This window comes from Anomalospiza imberbis, chromosome 14, assembly GCF_031753505.1.
Source record: "Anomalospiza imberbis isolate Cuckoo-Finch-1a 21T00152 chromosome 14, ASM3175350v1, whole genome shotgun sequence".
NCBI classification, from domain to species: domain Eukaryota; kingdom Metazoa; phylum Chordata; class Aves; order Passeriformes; family Viduidae; genus Anomalospiza; species Anomalospiza imberbis.
In genome coordinates, this window is record NC_089694.1 from 10,964,998 (window position 1) to 10,978,447 (window position 13,450).

The 13,450-nt window shown below is 38.3% G+C and overlaps 1 protein-coding gene and 1 long non-coding RNA gene across 2 annotated transcripts in view; one reads left to right on the forward strand and one right to left on the reverse strand.

The window, feature by feature from the left end:
* Positions 1-13,450, reverse strand: part of TENM1 (teneurin transmembrane protein 1) — an 838,901-nt gene that overhangs the window by 818,652 nt on the left and 6,799 nt on the right. The gene's annotated exons all lie outside the window — the stretch shown is intronic.
* LOC137482244 (uncharacterized) lies at positions 10,382-11,571 on the forward strand. Its single transcript, XR_011003952.1, has 2 exons — positions 10,382-10,635; positions 11,416-11,571. It is a non-coding gene; the product is annotated as an uncharacterized lncRNA (long non-coding RNA).

Below are 13,450 nucleotides of genomic sequence, written 5' to 3' on the forward strand. Positions count from 1 at the left end.
CAACTCTCTGGCTCTAATTCAGTTGTATTTATACTGAGCTTCATTTTCAGGATTCTGTTGAGAGACCTTGGGTAGTGTCTTCTATCAATGTGTCCAAGAAAGCAGAGAAGCACAGTTGTTCACATTTTTCTAAATACTTACACCTTGTTTTAACCTACATCTCTCCTCTGAGACCCAAACTCTCCCCTGCACTCCTGCTAGAGCAAGTCCTTTCTGTAACATTTCCCTATTCATAGGCAAAATCCCCTACTTCCAACAGAACAGCTGGCTGACACCAAAAATACATGAAAATACAAATTGTGTATTTGGTTTTGAGAGCATGAAAACACACATGGAAATACCAAAATATTCCTCTTTACCATGTTTCTTTGAATTAAGTAAAAGAACCCAAAGGCGGGTGCAATTTCTGGCAGCTGCTGTCACCCTCTGGGGAGCAGCAGGGCAGCCCCAGTACACAGGGACAGACTGGGAGCCCTTTTTGGGCTGGTGAGACACAGCACACACAGCTCTGCTCCCCTCCCACAGCCTTCAACAGCTGCCTGCAAGGAGCTGCTGCAGAAGTGATAAGAATTAAAGTGCTTCCATTGCAGTACACACAGGCACCAATTTAGAATTAGATGTGTTTGCTGATAGGAAAAACAAAGTCCAAGAGCTTCAGGTTTCTGGATGCCTCACACTAAAACCATCAATCAATTTAAAAATCTAATAAAATTCATAAAGGAGTCTAATTATCTATAGAGTCTATTCAATTATAAAACACAAAGAAAACACCGACAAAATAAAATTGGTGCCTTGTATTTACCAATCCATGTAACGTGGCTGGCTGTACACACTAAATTAATATTTTCCTCTTGAAGATAGCTGGGATATGTATTCAGGATACCAAGGAAAACAATCATCATTTAAAGAGAGTAGTGAGAGCCTTTGTAGCATAGCAAGTTTTTGTTTATTATCTACAAATTCAAAGTATATGGACATACATACATTTATATACACATTAAATGCCTGCATAAGCACAAATGTTTCTACATGTACATGCTTACATATCTGTTTATAGATTTACATGCTTACACAAACATCTATGGGTATATAGAAAAAAGCAGTTTTGGTATTTTTTGTGGTTGATCAAATCTATACAAGAAATTAATTTGTGATTAGGAGAAGCCATATACTGTCAAACTTTTCATATTAAGGTCATTATTAGTGTTTATTTGATGCAGTCCCAGAGGAGGTTTCATCAGAGTTTTTAATAAGTTGTTAATTAAAGTTTACAGCTTTGGGATGTTCTTTTCTGACTGAAAAAATAGTATTGGCCAGCTCTATTCTCAGAGGCTTTTGGCCTATGATTGCCAGATCCTGCCTCTTCCTTCAAAAAAATCCACATAAAACACATTTTTAATGAGTGGTGAGCTACCACAGCTTCCATTCGCCACAACTGGATCTGTGATTTCTCACCATTAAAAAATAATAGTATGTGTTTGATTAGTTGTTGAAGAAGACTTGGATAGTTCCAGTTCATTAGATTTACATGAAGGAGGGTTTTAAAAGAAAGTTGATGCAAAGGCAAATATAATCCCCAGCAGTTTCAATTATCTTCTTTGACTGGTCATCATTATTTGTACCTTCTCTATTCTTCAACCACACCACAGCACCACATTAACTTAAATATCAAATAATTATTCCTAGGAGTACTAAAATTATATTAAAAATACCAAACTATCTGAGGCATACATTACACCTTAGGTCATTCAGAAGTAAGTTTTCATAGTTAGAAAACACAGATGTGATTTCACACTCTTCTAAAGTGTGGGGTTGTTGTTTTGGTTTTTTTTTAATCTCTACTGAGAAATTCAAATACTGGAATTACCTACCTAGAAACTCAGATTTTAGCTCAGGCTGAGCTAATTTTGATGTCACTCACAGAAATCAGCCAAATTTCCAAAGAAGGTATTTTGCTAAAATACAAGTCCTATACAGAGGAGGAAACAGAGGAGTTGAACAGAAAAACCCCATACAAGCCAGTAATCATCAGTAAAAGACCACTCAGATAACACCACAGCAATCTGAAGAGAGAAGGAAACATTTATCACCTGCCATGGCTGCCCCTGTTGGAACCTGAAACTGAGGAGCTGCAATCAGCATCTCACACAACTTGGAGAATTGTAGTCATGAGATCAGCTGGCACAGGCAATGTATTTTAATGGTATCCAAGTTGCCAATGCCAGAAAATAAAAACAAAAAAACCAGACAAGAAAACCCCTGGAAAAAGGTTTTCTTAGAAAATAACCTCAGCGAGGAAAACACCAAGACAGGATTTCCAGCAGGGTTTTAACTACTCTTGACTGCAAAGAGGCAAAGACGTGTAAACAAGGGAACAGTTCAGACTTCTGGAAAGGTCATTAAAATTAAACTGATTTTCTCCCAGAAGTAGTGCTATTTGAATTACCTTCTCAATTACCTGAGCCTTCCTGGCATGTTTTGAAAATTTGTGTTAAGGAAGCCAAGGACAGTCTAATCCTCACAATGCACCAGCACTTAGGTACCTGCACATTCTAAGTGGTAAATTAGAGTCAGTTGTTTAATCCCCTTCCCTTTGTGATTTGTTTTAGGCTTTTCCACTTGGCTTGGGTATTGAGAGATTTAAATTCAAAGACAGGTTTCTCACAAAATTGTAAGATCGCTCATTTGATCTCTAGGTATAAATATCTCATCTAATTCAATCACCCTAGAAAATAAAGGTACAGAATTACAGAGCTACTGAAAAGAAACATTTACCATGACTTACAAATGTGCAAACTTCTCTTTTTTCATCTTTTCTTTTTGACAGTACACTTTTCTCCTTTTGCCTAAAAGTTAAAGCCACTTAATTGCTTCAAATGATGCAAAACTAAAATAAACTTAAATATCAGTAACTTTTATATTATAAAAGCTAAAATTAAACCATAGAAAAGCATCTGTGCAAATATGAAACTCCATGTTTTCACATGTCTGTTACAAGACAAAACCCAGGTGGTCTTGGGCATTTCTGAACCCAATTTTCATGCTTTTGAAAAGCTTTACTTCTAAACTCTGCTCTTTCTGGTGGTTTTTGTGAATACTAAATTTAATCAAAATGAAAAATGAAATCAATTAAGAGGCAATATTTGACATGTTTGACAACATAAAGCTCACTAACTACAATACAGTGATTTATCTTAGATGATAATGCTTGTCACCAAAACCCATTCACATCACTATCTGGAAGCCAATTCCTCAGGTTGCTGAGAAGGACAATAACCTGGAAATTAAATCACTATCAGATATTCTAAGCAAATTATTTCATAATAGAATACATTCATCAAAAATATATAATTAACTGTAAGTGCAATAGAACCAATTACTGAAATTCCTAGAGATACAATTATTTTTAAAAGGCAGTAAAAAGTGAAGAGAAGAGCAAATTGAATTTTGCCAGAGGTTATTCTCCATGAAAATATATCAGTATTTTTCAAGTGTGCTGTGTCCTGTGTTTTATAAATGAAGGTGGCATATTGCCTTTGCTGAGTCTGTGTCAAACTGCTCGAGGTGTGCCAGGTGGGATACACACCTTTGCACCCTGCTCGAAGGCTGTGATCATCTGTCATTCCCATGAGTGCCACAGGCTTGGTGTTCTTGGCCTTTGTATTAAAAAGCAAAAACAAGACAAGCCATTAGTTGCCTGCTGTGCCAATAAAAGCAAATTTCTGGTGAAAAGTCTATGACATTATTGAGGAAAAAATAAAATCTCAAGTGCCATTATTTAAATCACCAGTTATGCCCATGGGATCTGGGACAGTTTCCCCATTGCATGGAGAGTTTGCTGCATTTCCGTTTGTTTTGTTTGGGGATCTGCTTTTTGATTGATTGATTTATTTATTCCATACCATAGTCTGCAATCACTGAGAAGTACTATTCATGAAACTGTCATTCATTACCATTCTTGTAATCACTTCTTTAGAAGTGTGTACTTAAAAAGAATCAGTACTGAAATTGGTGATTTAGGGAAGTATGGGTAGATATTGAATAGTTTACTGAAATGTCTCTCAGTCAATTCTTCCTGTATGTACACAGTGATCACATAGAAACCAGAAACTAAAAGAATCAATATAAACTTGAAGCCTTAGGTCATTCCTGGAGCTGGCATTATAAAATGAATCCTTTTTATCCACGTCCAACATGTTTTAATAGTAATGAATACTAATGCAATATCACTCCTTGATGGGTTTTTTTTTTCCTAATGATACAGAGCACTTTAAAGATTTTTTTCCCCTCCACCGAGTGTAATGGTATTTTAATTATGTAGTTCTAAATGCTCAAGAACTTTAATGAGGAATTTGATAGACTAATTGAATGAGATGCAGCCAAATATAAAAATTTAAATGGATGCTCCACACACTTTATGATTCCTGGCAAAGGTGCCTGAAAAACGTGTTGACCCGTTTACACATCACCATGGGTATTTCACTTCACTGCTTCACTTTCTACATCAACAGTCCATCAGATGGCAAAGCAAAAGAGGATATTAAACTGCAGTGGCAATATCAGCACCTCCATCTGAACGTTAATAGCACAGAAACAACAATTCTGCATGTTGGAATGAGAGATTCCAGCACAGAACAAGGGAGGAATAAAGAAACCAGAAAGATAGTTGACTTACTTCAACAGCTGAGACCAAATCTTGGGGTGAAAACTGCAAATTTAGAACACACAAATAGCTTTCCCCCCCTCCTCAAGGGCTCTTACTGTGTACTTATGCAAGCTTTTAGGGACATTTGTTTAAAGTGACCCATCTCATTTCCAGCAGCTTGTTAATGTGTGGGAGAACAGGAATGGGGCTGTGGCCGAGCCTCACCCCTGATGGGCTGCAGCTGTGCAGGACAGGTGAACAGCACTGAAAAACAAGTGTGGGATGCTGATTGTGTATTGACCAACCACAAAAGAGTATCCAGGGGTTATGCATGTGAGGAAAAAGCTATAAAAAGCTCTGCTGGGGAATAATAAAGGGCTGATGCTTGCCACCATTTTCAGCATCAGCCCTGTGTCCACCATCAATAATATAACAGTAACTTTGCAGAAAGTACTGTGATTACAAGAGAATAAAGCTCCTGTGATAGAAAAATCTGGGTGAGAATCCCCCAAATACCCTGAATTGCAATTTTACACCATAAACCTCTCAGCTTTTAAAGGCCAGCACAGCAACAGGTATTTGAAGGCTAGAAGTTCTGTTTTCCTGGATTTAACCATTCAACTTGGACTGAAGACAGCAAAAGGTGTTTAAAGTGTCCTTCACATCAGTGGCTTAGCACAATTGCTGTCACAGGAATGTCATGGCAGTCTCACTGGGAATTCAACACTGTCAGTTTAAGATGGAACTTTGTCTCTTGCTTCTTACTGAGTGTTGCCCTGACCACACCAGAATGAATTTTAAATTAAAGCAAAGCCCTCCTTACCATTTAATACTCCTTATTATGCATTAGGACAACAATACACATTATTGAAGAGCATTACTTATGAAAGATGAATATTTAACTATTTGCTAAATTTCCCTTTCATTTTAAATCTTCAAAAGCTACATGACACAAGCTGAAGATCTTCTGTTTATTTATATATATATGCATTTATCCTTATGCAAACATTGGTTCACCTTCTGTCGGTTCACCTTGCAAGGACTAGTATTTCATATGGCTTTTAAGTTCATTTCCATTTCAGATTTCTTCCAATACAGCTCCATTAGCTTAAAAAAAAGTGCACTTTAAAGTCTGAAATAATTTCCCCTTTCTGAAAGTAACTCAGCAACAGAGGTCAAAGGGCATCATGTAAGCCAGACTAAGTTGATAAAATGCCAACATTTCTGGTTTTGATGGAGAAGCTGAAGGTTGAGGAGCTTCTCTGCAGGTGCAGTGGCACTCAGGGAGCCCAGGGAAACTCCAGCTTTGCTCCATCCAGGATGTGTCTACCAGGGTTTCTCACTGCTCCCTGTCTCTGTTGACAGAATGCAGTGGGCTGGAGACCTCTGCACCACCACCAGATTTGTCCAATATTAGCCACAATACTCAGCAGCTCTGGGGAGGAATGGCAGCATCTCATGGAGAGAGCAGGAGGGGAAAGAGTCCTACACATTGTAATAAAATAAAAGCATTTCTGTATGTGGCACCAGGGTGCCACATAAACTGCTGCCCACCACCTCTCACCTTCCAGGCACCAGCTCAGGCAGCAGGACAGGTGTCCTAGGGGCCTGGTCAGACCTCAGTGCCTTCCAGGACAAGCAACTCACTGAGCACTGGTGAACAGCTTGGTTGTCATTAAATCACTAATAAGACTGAACTTAACTTCTCAACACCTGTGCTGTGTCAGACAGAGCAGTGCATCTCCCAGAGCAACCAGAGGCAACTGAAGATTTAGGAGATCCTATAATGGATGATTGTTAAATAACTCACTTTCTGGGGAGGGTTTCTTTCTAATTTGCAGGCTCTGAGAGGATTTGCAATAGTCAGAACTATGCTTGCACAGTGCCCATCATGCCTGTGACATTCAATAGCCATATAAATATCTGGTCGATGAATTCTATTAAGAGCTTCCTATTTTGTGGCAATGAGTTCTATAGATTAATTCTGTGTTTGGGAGAAACACATTCAATATATTTGTAGCCAAGCAATGTGAATCAAGTTGCTTTTGCTGGCACTAAATTTAAGCTGCCTTGCTAATTTATTTGCATCTTCTTTTGTATTTATATTTGTTTTAAACTGTCCAGAAAACCACTAGTAATACCTAAATAATTGCACTGCAGATGACAATTGGTCCTACATGGCTATACTCTCCTATACTGCTAAGTGAGTAGTAAGTATGATATCAACAGCTGAAGAAAAAAGATATTGAGAAATTATACTTTCAGGCCTTCAGTATTCTTACTAGATGGCCTGAAGCAGCACTTCATATTTTTAAGGCTATTTTAAGTGTTCTGCAGCTGGTAGATAGACCAATATGGGTTTGGCGATCTTAAGAAAAATAAATATCTGATGATTCATGCAGAAACATGATGACTGAGTGAAATACTGCAGGATGACAGTTTATTTTTATTATAAAACTCCTGAGGATTCCTGGCTTAGAAAGTCAGCAGCATAATTTCAGGAAATATGTTGTGTGCTTTTCTCTTCATACACTTAGCCCATCTCTCAACACAAAACTAAGTGTCAGAAATGCAACCTCTCCTGCCCTCCTAGCCTTGGTACACATGTAAACCTGGGAATCATCAACTGAGGTGATGCACAAGTTGTCTTGTGGAATCTCTTCTCCACAGGTGCAACCTTTCTTCCATGAACAGCCATTTGTCTTAATAACAAGTTATGACACATCTGCAGCATGACTAACGTGCTCCAAAATACAGTGCACACTGCTGTGACTAATCACAATAACAAGGGAGCTTATGCAAAGAAGTCAATATTACACCCTAAATAACAGTGTCTACTCAATTTGCACAGCCACATTAGCTGTAAGAACTGGGGAGGTTCCAACATGTGGCACTTGGTCAACCCATGAGAATTGGGAGCCCAAAATCTTGCTCAGGGCAATATACACACCTTACTTCTGTTTAAAGATTTATGGCTCGTGCCATTTCCCCTCATTATGCCTCTCCTGAATTCAGATTCTTGCCAATGAATCTCAGTGTAAAGATCTGCAGCAATCTGTGCTTTTCCTTGGAAAGGTTAAGTAAAGACTTACACCTAAATTGCAGGTACAGTTCTAAGCCTTCCTGAAGACTGTAAGTGGTCGAGGTCAGAATGAAGTTTTGTGGCTTATAAAGTTTTGTGTTCACAAAGAGACATGTCACAAACACTTTTGTCAGAGATATTAAGGAACATTTTTTTGAATAATTAATTCAAAGGGGAGGGAGGAAAACCTCTAGGTGCTGAAAAATTGTGTCTGAGAAGAAACACATTATTAAAAAACGTTGTACAGGATAACCATTGAATCCATTCATTCTTAAGCGTTGCAAATTGCATTCTATATTCTTTTATTTTTTTCCTTCAAGAAAACTATTTCCTGTACAACACTAAAAAGAGCTCCAGTGCCTCAATGCTATATTTCAAGGATCAACAGGGCTGAAGACACACCTGGTTCCCACGCCATCTGATTAAAGCAGTCCTGCAGATTTACACTGAACTGACACTATTAAGGGAACAGATGTGAAGAATAGGGAGAGGAAATATGCCTAACCATCCTACTATTCCTGGAATTCCCATTAAACTGAAGAAGCAAAGGGGAGGAACACAAAAGGCACGTGTGTGTCTCGGCCTGATGAAACCACAGGAATTCAAATGCAAAGCTGCTGGTTCAGTTCAGTGCCAGCTGTATTCAGAAAAATCAACCTGTGCAATATGCAGTTACATCTACCCTGCTGAGACTCTGAAATAAGTACAGAGAATATATCAAGAAAAAAAAGGATCAGATCATTCCATCAGCTGCTATGTGGTAAGTCCCAATGATGTTCAGGTGTCTATTTTTAATGAACAGATGTACATTGCTGAGAAATTCCCTAACTTGGGTTAGGTTGTTACTCTAATCCCTTCCTTCTGGCACGTTAAGAAACCTCTAGAATCAGTGCTGATACGTTTTACTTAAGTGCAAGATACCTGTACACCTGCAATGTGGAATGGAGCAGTAATTCTTATTACTGATACTACAAGCAAGATGAAATTCTTACTTCTCCCACATAGAAGTGCTTTGCATTCTTCCAGTAAAAAAGTACTTTTTTTTTGTACCTCCATTCTGTATGGATGGATATGCATAAATACCTGTAAACATGTACATGCTCACTAATTAGGCATCTCTGATGATGCCAAATGTTACCAAATAGTTCTAATTCTAGGAAGTCAAACATTGGCAGTTATGCTTGGCACTTTTAAAATACTCCAGCATTTATTCTACAATAATCACAATCCTCGCCATGCCTTATTACACAAAGAGTCATTCCAGGCTGTGAAACTGGAGGAACGTGACCTATAGAGTTTATCTAGTGCAGCAGTTTTCTTCCTTGGTGATTTTGCAGTCAACATTGCATTAATCTATGTCTATTTTTGAGCAAGATACAAACAGCTCGTTATTATTGTGAAGAAGAAACAAATGTTAATGAAGCACACAAATCACTGTGTGTTTCTGAGAATAGGATTTTGGGACAGAAGAGATCAATAACCACAGTGCTGGGCTCTTCACTCATGACCCAAGACTTGGCAAGGTAAAAGGGCCTTCGTATTAGAAAGTAGAAATTTAGCACAATATTTTTATTACTCAAGAAGTAAAGGGGAAAAAATTGGTCAGATAGAACATAAATAATGGCAAATCTATAATAAAGGTGTTCTTATACACTTTTACAAAATGCAGTGTTTTGGCAGCCTTTTGCAGAGCACTAGAACAGGGTCAACCTCATGAAGGTGTAGGATGAGAAAGTGTTGTTACAGTCCCACTTCAGTGTATTTTCAGTTTGATTAGACTGTTTGCTTGATGTTCGCCTCTTATTTATTATTCACTCCAAAATGTCAACAGCCACTTGTGAAATTAAGATTTAACAAAAGGCAGCAAAAAAAAAAAAAGTTACCTCAAGTGTGTTGGAATATAAACACTTGTATTGACTGTCAGTGAAGAAACAAAGGGTCTTCGTGGCTTCATCACAATTCAAGATTGTCATCTGATTCCAGCTGATGAATTGTTATAGCTTTCTCCATAGATCCAAGTTGACCTTTTTCCATAGTATTTGTACACCAATTGGCTAAGTGCTGAGCAGATTTTACCACAAAGGTAACAGCAGAAATGGTTAGACAAACTGATCTAGATAGTACTTTTTAAATCTCCATAAACAGAATTCCTGAGCATTTGAATTATCTGATGACCACCTCTCAGATTATCACTCAATGGATGTGCTGCCACTTGTGCTACTCTGTGTATTGCCAGCACTATCCACACAACATTAGCACTTCCACATACCCATACTTGCTGATTTGTAATACAAAAAGCCTAATTATGCATTTTACATACATACAGAGAGGATCTATAATAATCTGTCATCATTTGCCACACCAGGATCACGGCGCAATTATCCTACATCAACATTCCTCCAGAGGCATGAAGGCTGGGGAAATAACCCTGCCTCTGCATGGGAACAAGCACAGCCTGCTGCAAAGGGCTGGGAAGCCAGCCCACGTTGCTGCTGTGCCCTTGCACAGGCTGCAGGAGCTACCCCGGCCACCCTGCAGGAGTGCAAGCAGCTGCTCCGTGCTCATTAACAGCATCTCCTGCTACGCAAGGTGAGCGCCCTGAGAAACTCCACGCGAAGGACTGCTCCAGCCTTAACTACCAAAATCATGGAATGCAGGGACAAGCAGTCTGTCTGCTGGGTGGTGATGTATAATGTGCCTTTCAGTATGGCCAGCAGGTGTTCAACAAATACTTTGAAACTTTCAAGGGTGTTTTTTGTAGATACCATTTCTTACTTCACACAAAATATCTCAGAGAATGCCTTCAAGTGAAAGCAAACCAAAAGCTCACTGGTACCAGTACACATCACTGTCTGGCTGTACTGATGCCCTGTATTTTCAATAAGCATACCTTCTGCAGAATATCTAGGTAAACATCCTACTTTTCTGTGGCACAGCCTATACCACTTCTGCTTAAAAATATGACAGATAAAGCTGCGACATCATCACCCCAAGCTTCCCGAAATTATCTCTGCTGCATCTCAGTAGTTCATTTTCCTCCTACAATACAAAGAAATACTCAAAGAACCCCACAAGTACTCTGTTTTTTTTTTTCCAATATCTCTCTATCTATTTGGATTAAAAACAAAAAAAACCCAACCAATAAAAACCCCAACCTTGAGAGAGTTCAAAATTCAGCCCTCAGTGACACAGCCAACATCTGCTTTGTAATGGCCTGTTCTGTATTCCAGCTGCCCCACAGAAATCTGATGTTTCACTGTACATTTTCTCTGCCCATGCTATGGTATGAATCACTCCTTTCCTGAAAGTATGAATAAATCTTTGCAGCAATGCACTGTCAGAGTGGTGAGGAGCTGCTCTGATATTCTGCTTATTTTGAAAAACAATTAGGGCCCTCAAGGTGAGAATAACATTCTGCTCTTTAAATTCATGCAATTTATCCAAGTTCAGAAATGAGAATTTTACACTTTCCAGTCACTGCACTGCTATATCCTGGGCATTAGTGAATACCTAATGAAGTTAAAGCATTAGATTCCACAAATGGAGACCTGTACATACCTAATAAATGGCCCAGCATAGTCTAAACAAAACACTGCTAGGTAAACTCTGGTGAAAATTTAAAATATTTAGGCATAAGATGCATTTTTAAAACCCTTGAGACCATTATGCTGTATCTTTATTTCTGTAGAAGTCCCTTTCCACTGAGATAGAGTGAGACAGACAACCTGGACTTCAAATATTCCCCATATTTGGAACTTGGAAAAAAACAGGCCTTTTAAAAATCACATCTTGATTGTAACTGAGACCCAGCAAGTCTTCTTAATAAAATAGAATTAAAAATGGAGCTATCTTAAGCCTGGTTTCTAGGTGATGACTCTCTAATGAAAGAACAATAGAAGCAATCAAATTTTACAAGGCTTATCGTGTAACTTCTCAGGTACTTTGCAGAATGCCATCTCTGAAGTTAAACATGCCTGGTTTAACTGTTTCCATCCTCCATCCACTTCTATATCCACCCACCAAATGCAACCAAACCTGACACATCAGTAAAACACAAAGATTTTCATTCCTTAAGAAACAAAGCCACCAAAAAAACTACCTCACCATTAAAAAAAAAAAAAAAAAAAAAAAAAAACAAAAAAAAACCACCACCCCAGCCACTTCTTCCCTTTACCATGAAACAGGAGACAACAGAAACAGATGTGATGGAAATTATTAGGGGGGTCAGTACATGACTGGATACACAATGGGAAGGACAAAGTCGTAGAAGTCACAGAGGAACATAAAATTCTAACAAGGATGAGAGAAAGAGTTGTAAGACACATGTTTGTAGGAAAAAGGATGTTATGTAGCTGATGAACTAGTTTGTATAGACAAACGTGACCACTTTGTGTTGTACAAATTTTAATCTTCAGATTACTTATGCATTTAATGCATTTGTCAAGACCTTGATTTTGTGCCATGCAGCGTCTATAGGCCCCCCCTTAATGATGATCTTTTTCAGTGAAAAGTTTGCCAGACAAAAATTCATTAAGCTGTTGATAGTTTTGAAATCAATTCAGTTGAGCCATCTTCCCATCCTGAAAGCTTTGCAATAATTAACATTGGAACTCTTTTTTGTGGGATTAAAGCTGAAAGTACAGTTGATGATCTTCAACCAGTATAAATCATTACCTATATAACACCGGTGAAAAGTTTTAAACTCCCAAGAATAGGTCAGAGATCCTTTCTCAATTTCCATGCAGCTCCATTTTGCCAAAATAAGGAATTTAGAAGCAAAGGCAATGAACCTTTCATTCTGATCTTCCATCAGATGTGAAATTACTGCTCCTGTTCCAGTCAGGGAAGCATCATAAGGTAGCTTTATAGACAAAGGTGTGTAAGTACTTTCTCACACAATATGAGCACCATCACTCATGAAAAGTCCCAAAATGCCATGTGAATCAATGTGTTTCTATTCATTCTGTAACAGTTCATTCTGCAGATCGAACACTGTTACTGCTGTAGGCAAAACCCTACAGAAATAACAGACTGACTGCAAACAGGGGCTCACATGGGCAACATTTGGAGGTTAAAGTTCCTCACTATAAATCACAAGGCTTAGGTGAAACTCTGCCAGCCATAATATAGTAGAATCCCCAAAAAAAGAGGAAAAAATATGATTTTTTTCATATTACCTTCAAATTCTTGACAATTTCTCAGCAGTGCTATTTAAGGTGCTCTGCTGGTAACTTCCAGTACCACTGAATGCTAACAATGTCATAAAGCATCAGTTTTACTGTTCAGTGCTAAAACACAAGTACTGATGGCATTGATAGGATTAGCTGGTGATACTGCAACTGTCTTTGAAGAGGTATTTCTGGCTATCAACTTCAATCTCCAATTTTATAGACATATTTCTCTAGGTAGATTTGGGAGCTTACCACCAAATAATGGAATAAGTTACGCCACTGTTTCAGTTAAAAGTTACTAAATTGCAGGTATGAGTTAATATTGAACTCAGTTTGGATGCATAGAGCCTTAACTGGTTTCCAGCTGGTGGAAACACCTTGCAGTGTTCTGTCAGGATTTGTGATATTTAAATGATCCTGAGATTGTAGAAAGTCTCTGTCTTTCAGCCCCCTGCCAAATAAGAAGTCGTAATTTGTCTGTGCTGGTTTTCAAGGTTGTTTATTTCTTCTTATCTAAAGCATTTTCTCTCTGACCTGCAGCAGGTCTGTCTC